The sequence below is a fragment of the Eubalaena glacialis genome, chromosome 2 (genome assembly GCF_028564815.1).
Source record: "Eubalaena glacialis isolate mEubGla1 chromosome 2, mEubGla1.1.hap2.+ XY, whole genome shotgun sequence".
NCBI lineage: Eukaryota > Metazoa > Chordata > Mammalia > Artiodactyla > Balaenidae > Eubalaena > Eubalaena glacialis.
In genome coordinates this window covers 115,817,162-115,825,783 of record NC_083717.1, presented here as the reverse complement: position 1 = coordinate 115,825,783, position 8,622 = coordinate 115,817,162, and the positions used below count along the sequence as shown (strand labels likewise).

At 35.3% G+C, this 8,622-nt stretch overlaps 1 protein-coding gene across 1 annotated transcript in view; it reads right to left on the bottom strand.

The window, feature by feature from the left end:
- Nucleotides 1-3,197: 3,197 nt before the first annotated feature.
- The window catches only part of AQR (aquarius intron-binding spliceosomal factor), a 117,962-nt gene continuing 112,537 nt past the window's right edge, over nt 3,198-8,622 (bottom strand). Inside the window, exon 36 of the mRNA XM_061182278.1 lies at nt 3,198-3,351. The gene's annotated coding sequence lies outside the window, so the exon portion shown is untranslated. The remainder of the gene's footprint in view (nt 3,352-8,622) is intronic.

Below are 8,622 nucleotides of genomic sequence, written 5' to 3'. Positions count from 1 at the left end.
ACAGATTACAAGACAGAGAAATGGAATTTGTTAAAAGAGAATAAAATGAAAATTATGGAGGTGGAAAACACAAAAAAACTAATAGTAGCACTCAATAGGTAGCTTTAACAGCAAATAGAGCAGAGCAGAAGATAGGATTAGTGGGGTGGAAGGTAGATGAGTAGAAAACCACCAGACTGCACACCCTGGCACATCCTAGGCAAACTGCTAAAAATCAACAACAAAGCTAGAAATTGTAAAAAACAGCTCGAGAAAAGAGATATTATTTTGAAAGAAGCAACAAAAGACTGACACCTGACTTTTCCAAAGAGAGATGGAAGTAGAAGAAAATAAAATGGCATTTTTTATGTGCTCAAAGAAAATAATTGACAGTTTAGATACATGGGAAAATATCCTTCAAAAACAAAGGTGAAATAGATAAACAAAAACTGAGAGAAATTTGTCAGTAGCACACTTACACTAAAGGAAATATTAAAGGGATTTAATTCTTCATAAGGAAAGAAAATTTTCCAGATGAAAAATAAAGATATATGAAGGAAAGAAGAGCAATGGAAAGGGGAAATGTATGGGTTAATCAAAATAAATATTAACTTGCAAAACAATAATAATGTTTTTATTGGAGTGTAGAAAAACTTCTACAAAAATTTATGTAGAAATAAAATGTATAACAATAATAACACAAAGTAGGAGGGGTTTAATAAAATCAGTATTACAAAGTCTTAGTATCATGTGAGAGGTGGAACAGGTATTAATTCTTAGTAGACTGTAATAAGTCAAGAATGCCTGTTTACTTTTGAAGATAACAGGTAAAAGAATGTATTATTGGGAATTCCCTGGGGGTCCAGTGGTTAGGACTTGGTGATTTCACTGCCAAGGGTCCGGGTTCAATCCCTGGTTGGGGAACTAAAATCCCACAAGCTGAGCAGTGAGGTCAAAAAAAAAAAAAGTGTTATTAAGAAACTAATAGAATGGGAAAAATAAAATAATAACAAATACTTTATATATCCAAAGAAAGGCAAGAAAGATGAGAAAAGTGAACATAAAACACTGGAGAGTAAAATGGTTAAAATAAACCCAAATATATCAATTATATAAAATTAAAATGATCTACCCTAAAGACAAAGGTTATTATATTAATTATATATGTTGCTTACAAAAGAAAAAAATTAAATATAAGGACACAGAAAGACTGAGTAAGGATGGAAAAAGATACAGCATGAAAAATCTAACCCAAGGAAAACTGGTGTAGTTAAAATTAATATAAGGGAAGGTAGACTTTAAGGCAAGAAGCATTACTAGAGTTAAAGAGGGACATGTCTTCATGATAAAAAAGTCTGCTGATCAGGAAGGTATAATAATTCTAAATATGTATATTTTTAATAAAATAGTCTCAAAATACATCAAACAAAAACTGACAGAATTACAAGGAGAAATAAATAAGTTCACAGAGTATCCCAACACGCTCTTGGTGGGTGTGTCAAGAATACAAGGCTGCTCTTCACTCAGGTCATTTCCCAAGAGGGCTGAGTTTGCAGCAAGAAACCTTGAGGGGTGAGGACACGCCTCCCTCTGGGACAACAAACAGTTTTGCTTGCTGCTTACGGTAAAAGTGGGGGATTCCCCAGTGTTCCTCTCCTATAACACAACCCATGACTATGCAGGGACGCATTAGGGCCCTCCATGTCACCTCTGTGGGACTTGGGGAGCAAGAGGAGCTGATGCAAACAAACATGCTGATGCCCATGCTGCCTGCTGTTCTGTGAGTGATGCAGTCTTTTGCTTCTCACCCAGAAGTCTTGTGTCTTCAACTTATTACTTATAAATAGGTAAAATCAAATCCTAAACCTAAGGATATGTTACTTACAACAGGAAAACCCTAAATATAAGGACCTGGAAAGTTTAAGTAGGAGAATGGAAAAAATATGCCATGCAAAAAGCAACCAAATGAAAGCTGGTATAGCTATATTAATGTTAGACAAGGTAGTCTTTAAGGCAAGAAGCATATCTAGACTTAAAGAGAGACACTTCTAAATAATTGAAAAAATCCATCCATCAGGAAGGTATAATAATTCTATGTTTGTATGCTTTTAATAACATGGTCTCAAAATACACAAAGCAAAACTTGATAGAACTAAAAGAAGAAATAAGCCTATAACACACTCAGATGTTTTTTAAAAACACACCTCTCTCAGTAACTGATAGAACAAGCAGACAAAAAAAAGTGAGAATATAAGGGATTTGAACAAAATAATTAACAATTTATTCACACTAATTTATACGTGTGTGTATATACATATGATGGTACCTAACTTCTACAGAATACACAATCTTTTCAAGTGCATGTGAAACATGTACCATAAAAGTCCTGACAAATTTCAAGGGATTTTCATCATACAGAATATGTTCTCTGACCATGGTGGAACAAAGCTAGAAGTTAATAACAAAAAGATAAGAAAGATGCCCAAATGCGTGGAAATTAAGAAACCCACTTCTTAAAAGGCATTTTTGTTTTTTTTTTAAATTGAGGTGAAATTCACATAACATAAAGTTAACCATTTTAAAGAGAACAATTAAGTGGTATTTAGTGCATTCACAAGTTTGTGTAACCACCACCTCTATTAAGTTCCAAAACATTTTCAAAGAAAATGAAAAAATGTGTTTAAAAAAGTCCCAATGGAAATTAGGAAACATCTTGAACTGGATGTTAATGAAAACATGATATGGGATGTGTGTGATATAGCTAAAGCTGTGCTGAAAAGTTATTATACATTACTTTTACCCATATAAATTTTAAAATTCAGCTTAAATGGACAAATTCCCATAAAAACACAACTTACCAAAACCAACACAACAAGAAACAGAATAGTCTTATACCATTAAATAAATTAAATCTGAAATTTAAAATCTCACAAAGAAATCTCCAGGCTTAGATTTCACTGGTAAATTGTTCCAAATGCTAAAAAAAGAAATAATACCACTTTTACAAAATCTCTTCCAGTAAAAGAAGGAGAGAATACTTTCAACTCAATTTATGAAGTCAGCATACTCTTGACGCCCAATCTGATAAAAGTAATATCATCATCATCTTAATAATTATAGACCAATCTCTATAATTCTCACAGATGCAAGAATCCTAATAAAAATATTAGTAACTTATACAGCAATTATTTTAAAATTATTAGGAATGTGAGGTCACTTTAATATTTGAAAAACCAATCAATGTGAGAACCTCTGCTTCTGCTCATGAAATAGTAACTCACCATCCCACTATAAACAACTAGAAAACTGGACAAAATATACGAAGCAACTATTTTCAGATGTTGAACAACAGGCAGCAAAGGTCTTTGATCCCTGAAAGGAAACAAAACAAAACAAGGTGAGCCCTGTGATTGCCTTAGCTTTTTGCCGAGAGGTAATTTCCAAACAGCAGCACAGGGAAGGAGAACCTAAGTAGAAGCCCAGCAGTCTCACCGACTTCAGGAACTAAAACGTTGAGGAGGCTGAGCTGGGTGGAATTTGGGGGCAGAGTCTATGAAAGGAGAGAGTTATGCATAGGAAAAACTCCAGAAGTCTGAAGAGGGGTCCCCTCAAGTCTTTGGCTGAATACTAATCTATACATACACAGGGTGAAACTCCATGAAGTCAATCGAATAACAACTACCTGGGAGCTATAAGCTAAACATTTCCCAGAGCTCACATGAAAATCAAGGTTTAAATTTCTACCAGCTCGAGTAGAGATACCTCATTGAACACCTGGGGCAGTGACCACAGAAAGGTCACAATTTAGTGACAGAGCTAAACTAGTCCTAGAGTAAAGTACTCTACACCTGTGTAACAAAGCTTAAAAACAAACATCAAAAAGGTCAACTAATACCCACAAGTCACTGCCTGCTAAAACAGACTTCAACAGTCTTTAAAGGAAGACAACAAAATCCAAACATTCAACAACATAGCATTTGTAATTTCCAGTATTCAACTAAAAAGTTATGCTGCATGTAAAGAGTAGCAATTTTGGCCCATGATGAGAAGAAAAAAAAATCAATAGAAAAATAAACCAAGGGACTTCCCTGGTGGTTAAGAATCCGCCTGCCAATGCAGGGGACACAGGTTCGAGCCCCGGTCTGGGAAGATCCCACATGCCGCGGAGCAACTAACCACGTGCACCACAACTACTGAGCCTGCTCTCTAGAGCCTGCGAGCCACAACTACTGAGCCTGCGTGCCACAGCTACTGAAGCCTGTGCGCCTAGAGCCTGTGCTCTGCAACGAGAAGCCACCGCAATGAGAAGCCCGCGCACCACAACGAAGAGCAGCCCCCGCTCGCCACAACTAGAGGAAGCCCGTGCGCAGCAACGAAGACCCAACGCAGCCAAAAATAAATTAAAAAAGAAAAAAAAAGGTTGAAAAATAAACCAATGCAGTTCACCACATTAACAGAATAAAGGAGAAAAAGTATATGATCATGTTGAGGATACACTGAAAAAGTATTAGTGAGATTTCAACATCCATTCATGTTCAAAACAATGACAACAACAACACTTGGCAAACTAGGCATAGACGGAAACTCTTAAAATCTGATACACGGTGTCACAAAGACCTATGGCAATAGGTGAAATATTAAAAGCTTTGTCCCTAAGATTGGGAGGAAACAAAGATATTCATTTTGATTGCCTCCATTCAACACTGTACTGGAGGTCTTCAATAAGCCAATAAGCAGAAAAGGGAAGTAAAAGGCACAGAGATTAAAAAGGAAATAAGAAGTATAATGATCGAAGAAGAAATAAAACTACCATTATTCACAGATGACATAATTATGTATGTAGATAACCCAAAATAATCTACTGTCGTACTATAATAAGTGAATTCAACAAGATTGCTACATACTAGGGCAACATACAAGAAAGATACTGTATTTCTATATACCAGTAACAAATAATGACAAAACATAATAAAATGTAGTTTTAAAAGTACCATTTTTAGTAGCATAAAAAATCAAATACGAATAAATTTAACAAAAGAGGACCAAAACCTTTATCTAGAAAACTACAAAACACTATTGAGATTAAAGAAGGCTTAAGTAAATGGAAACACCATATTCCTAAATGATAAAGATATCAATTTTCCTCCAAATTGATCTATAGAATCAATACAATCCCAATAAATATCCAAGCAAGTTTTTTTTTTTTTTTCGCTTTTTTTAGAATTGACAGGATGATTCTAAAATGTATACACAGATTAAGAGTGGCCAATATCTTGAAGAATATAGCTAAGGGAGAATACACAACCAGATGTCAAGGTTTAATGTAAAGCTACAGTAATTAAAACAGTTAAATGTTGGCACAAGAAAAGAAAAATATACCAATGAAACAATTCCAGAAACAGACCCACACATATACAATTACTTGATTTATGACAAAGATTACAGTATAGTGTGTTGAGGGAAAGAATGATCTAATAAATAGTGCTCAGTTAATCTTGATCCCTACCTCATGTCATCACAATCTATTTGAGAAGGCAGACCAAAAAAAGTACATTTTGTATGATTCCATTTTTATGTAGCTCAAAAGCAGGCCAAACTACCCATGTCCAATATTCATAGTACCATGTCAATTTAAGAGAACCACTTGACCAATTTAATTTCTCAAGTGTCAATGACAGTTGACATTCATGAGTCTTTTCACCAAAGCTACGACCGTATTTCTGCAGAGGAAACACATTCTCTACTTGCTCAGATGAGCCCATTCATTTAATGAGCCCAACTAGACCAAGAGTTGCAATGGCGACCTCTAAAAAACCGCAACTGATTTCTGTAATTGCGTAAGAGCATCTTGCTTTGAGTTGTTTTAGAAACAGACATTTGCTCCTGGGAACTTTAGCTCACACAGATGTTCTTTTCAGCTCCCAAACGTGCTAACGTTGGGTGTGCGGCAGGTAGAGTTAAACTGGGAGGCTGAGCCAGGCATTCCTCATTTTATTGCACTTCACTTTATTGCGTTTTGTAGATACTATGTTTTTAACGCATTGAAGGTTTGAAGCAACCTTGTGTCAAGTTAAGTCTATCAGGGCCATTTCCTCATTGGCATTTACTCACTTTGTGTCTCTGTGTCACATTTTGGTAATTCTTACAATATTTCAAACTTTTTCATTATTGTTATATTTATTACGGTGATCTGTGAGCAGTGATCCTGCGTGTTATTACTGCAAGAAGATTATGACTCGCTGAAGGCTCAGATGATGGTTAGCATTTTTTTTTTTGCAATGAAGTATTTTTAAATTAAGGTATGTATGCTTTTTTAGACATAATACTATTTAGCATACTTAATAGGCTACAGTATAGTATAAAAATAACTTTTATATGTACCGGGAAACTGAAAAAATTAGTGTGACTCTCTTTATTGTGATATTCAATTTATTGCAGTGGTCTGGAATGAACCCACAATATCTCTGAGGTTTGCCTATAATGGTAATTTAAAGTGCAGGTCTTGGTAAATTCTAACTTTTCCCTTATCATATATTACATTCTTTTAAAACTGTTGTTATTTAACCTGTTCTGACTTGGTCTAAAACTAAAACAGCTTTAGGATAATTAGCATTTTGGCACTTAAATACTACTTACTATAGCCTCTCCCCATTATATGTTTCTCATACTTTTTTCAATCCAAAACAAGTATTAATTTGGCTTTCACCTGTAAGTATAAACACTGTAATATTAAAGCATATTTTTTCATAGACCTCTTATTTCCTATCCTGATTTTGGCAACCTGGTCTCCTCTCTGGTATTCCAAGCCTGAGAGGAATTCTTTAGTAGGCTTGCCTTACTCATCTGTGAAATATTAAGTGTGGCTCCTTCTACTTTGATTTGTTTCAAGCAAATAAGTTTAAAGAACAGCAAGGTAAGGGATTTGCCTGAATGTCAGATGGTGGTTCTGGTCCCAGTTCAACTAACCATAGTGTCCTAGGCAAACCACCCAATGCCTCAGTGTTCTCACCTATGAACTATGGCATTGTTGCCTGACATACAGTAGGTATTCAGTCTATGAATGCACAAGAATTAGATAGTTTCAAAGACATCTTCCAACTTTTTACTACTTTTAATTCAATTCACTTCTGTGAAAAGTAGTCAACCTGCAAAATAAAATGCAAATTAACTAGCTCTATTCTTGTTCCACTACTATTCTTGGGGAAGTCTGGGATTAGAAGAAATCAGCACTGGAAAGTGCTACTAGAAGAAAAGGGGTAATGAAAATACCATAATACAGTAACCACATTTATTGTAAATAACTGAACTAAAAACCAGAAGAAAACTCCCCTCAAAATGAACCAACGAATGAGAGTAGAAAAAGATAATATTTTATATGACCACTTCCTATCAAGAACTCGACTTTTTTAAAAAGGTCAATAAAATCAGTTTCTCAAAAGAGCCATTTATATTAAACAAGGTATCTCCCAAGGAGAAGCAGCTACCATTGAGGTTCTTGCACTTAGATTTGCTGCAAGAAGAGTGTTGGGTGAATGTACGATGTAAGTCAAAGATGGAGAGAAAGAGGATGGTGGGGACCATTATCTCTGGAGATCAACCAAGAGAGAATTCAACATGTCCTATGCAAGGTAACTTTTGGGGTCCTTTATCTTACATTCTTCTTTAAGGAAATTTTCTTCATATTTGCCTAAATTTTCTTCTATTATTTCTTGTCCACCCCTATTTACCATGCTAAATCTTTTCCCTTTTTGAAACAGACTTTTAAAGAAAACAAACATTTAGAGAACTGAGAAAACAAGACATGCTGGAAATACTGACTGTTCTTTTACTGCACAGTAAGAAATGAGAAAAGGTTAGTGTGAAATCCTGGACTCTAAAATTAAAATGTAAACAGAGAATGCTCAGTGACCTTTTCTTAGAAGGCTCACAGGAACGAATGTCATGGTACATTGATCAAACTTTTATTCATTTGTATGTTCAGGATGTTGCTATTAATACCATGTGACACTCAACAAATTACACTATGACATTTTGTCCAAATCACTTCACCTCTACATTCTTCTTCAGCTGTGTTACTTTAGCCTCTGGTTACTTACGGAAAAATGATGTATTAAAGTCTTATTTTTGTAGGGGAGGGAAGACTTTACCTTCTTAGGTCTGTACCTGGGGCCTGTGAATTAAACTGTCAAAAGACAAATTAATAGGAGAAACAGCATGCAAATTTAATTGACGTTTTTAACTTTACTTCCAGGGGCCTACACAGAAAAGTAAAAATTCCCCCCCAAAGCTGTTAGGCTTTGAAGCTTATATACCATTTTAACAAAGGACAATAAATTATGGAGAAGTAAATAGGCAAAAAAAAAGGGGGGGAGTTTGGGCTTTTAGGGGTGGTAGATTGTGGGAAAGTAAATACACGGGGAAATTAATGGAAGATAAGGGTCATTTTAGTAAGGTTTGTTTATGCAGACTCATTTCACAGCATCATCTCTGTGTCCGGTGATAAGGGTTGTTGTCTTCTTCCTGGTACAGGAGAGAGGGGACACCTTTACAAATGGAAATTTATGTCATCTTTACAAAGGGAAATTTATGCCCTGCTTTTAGGCAGAAGCACAAGGACAGAGAATACTTCCTGCATCTGCTGTT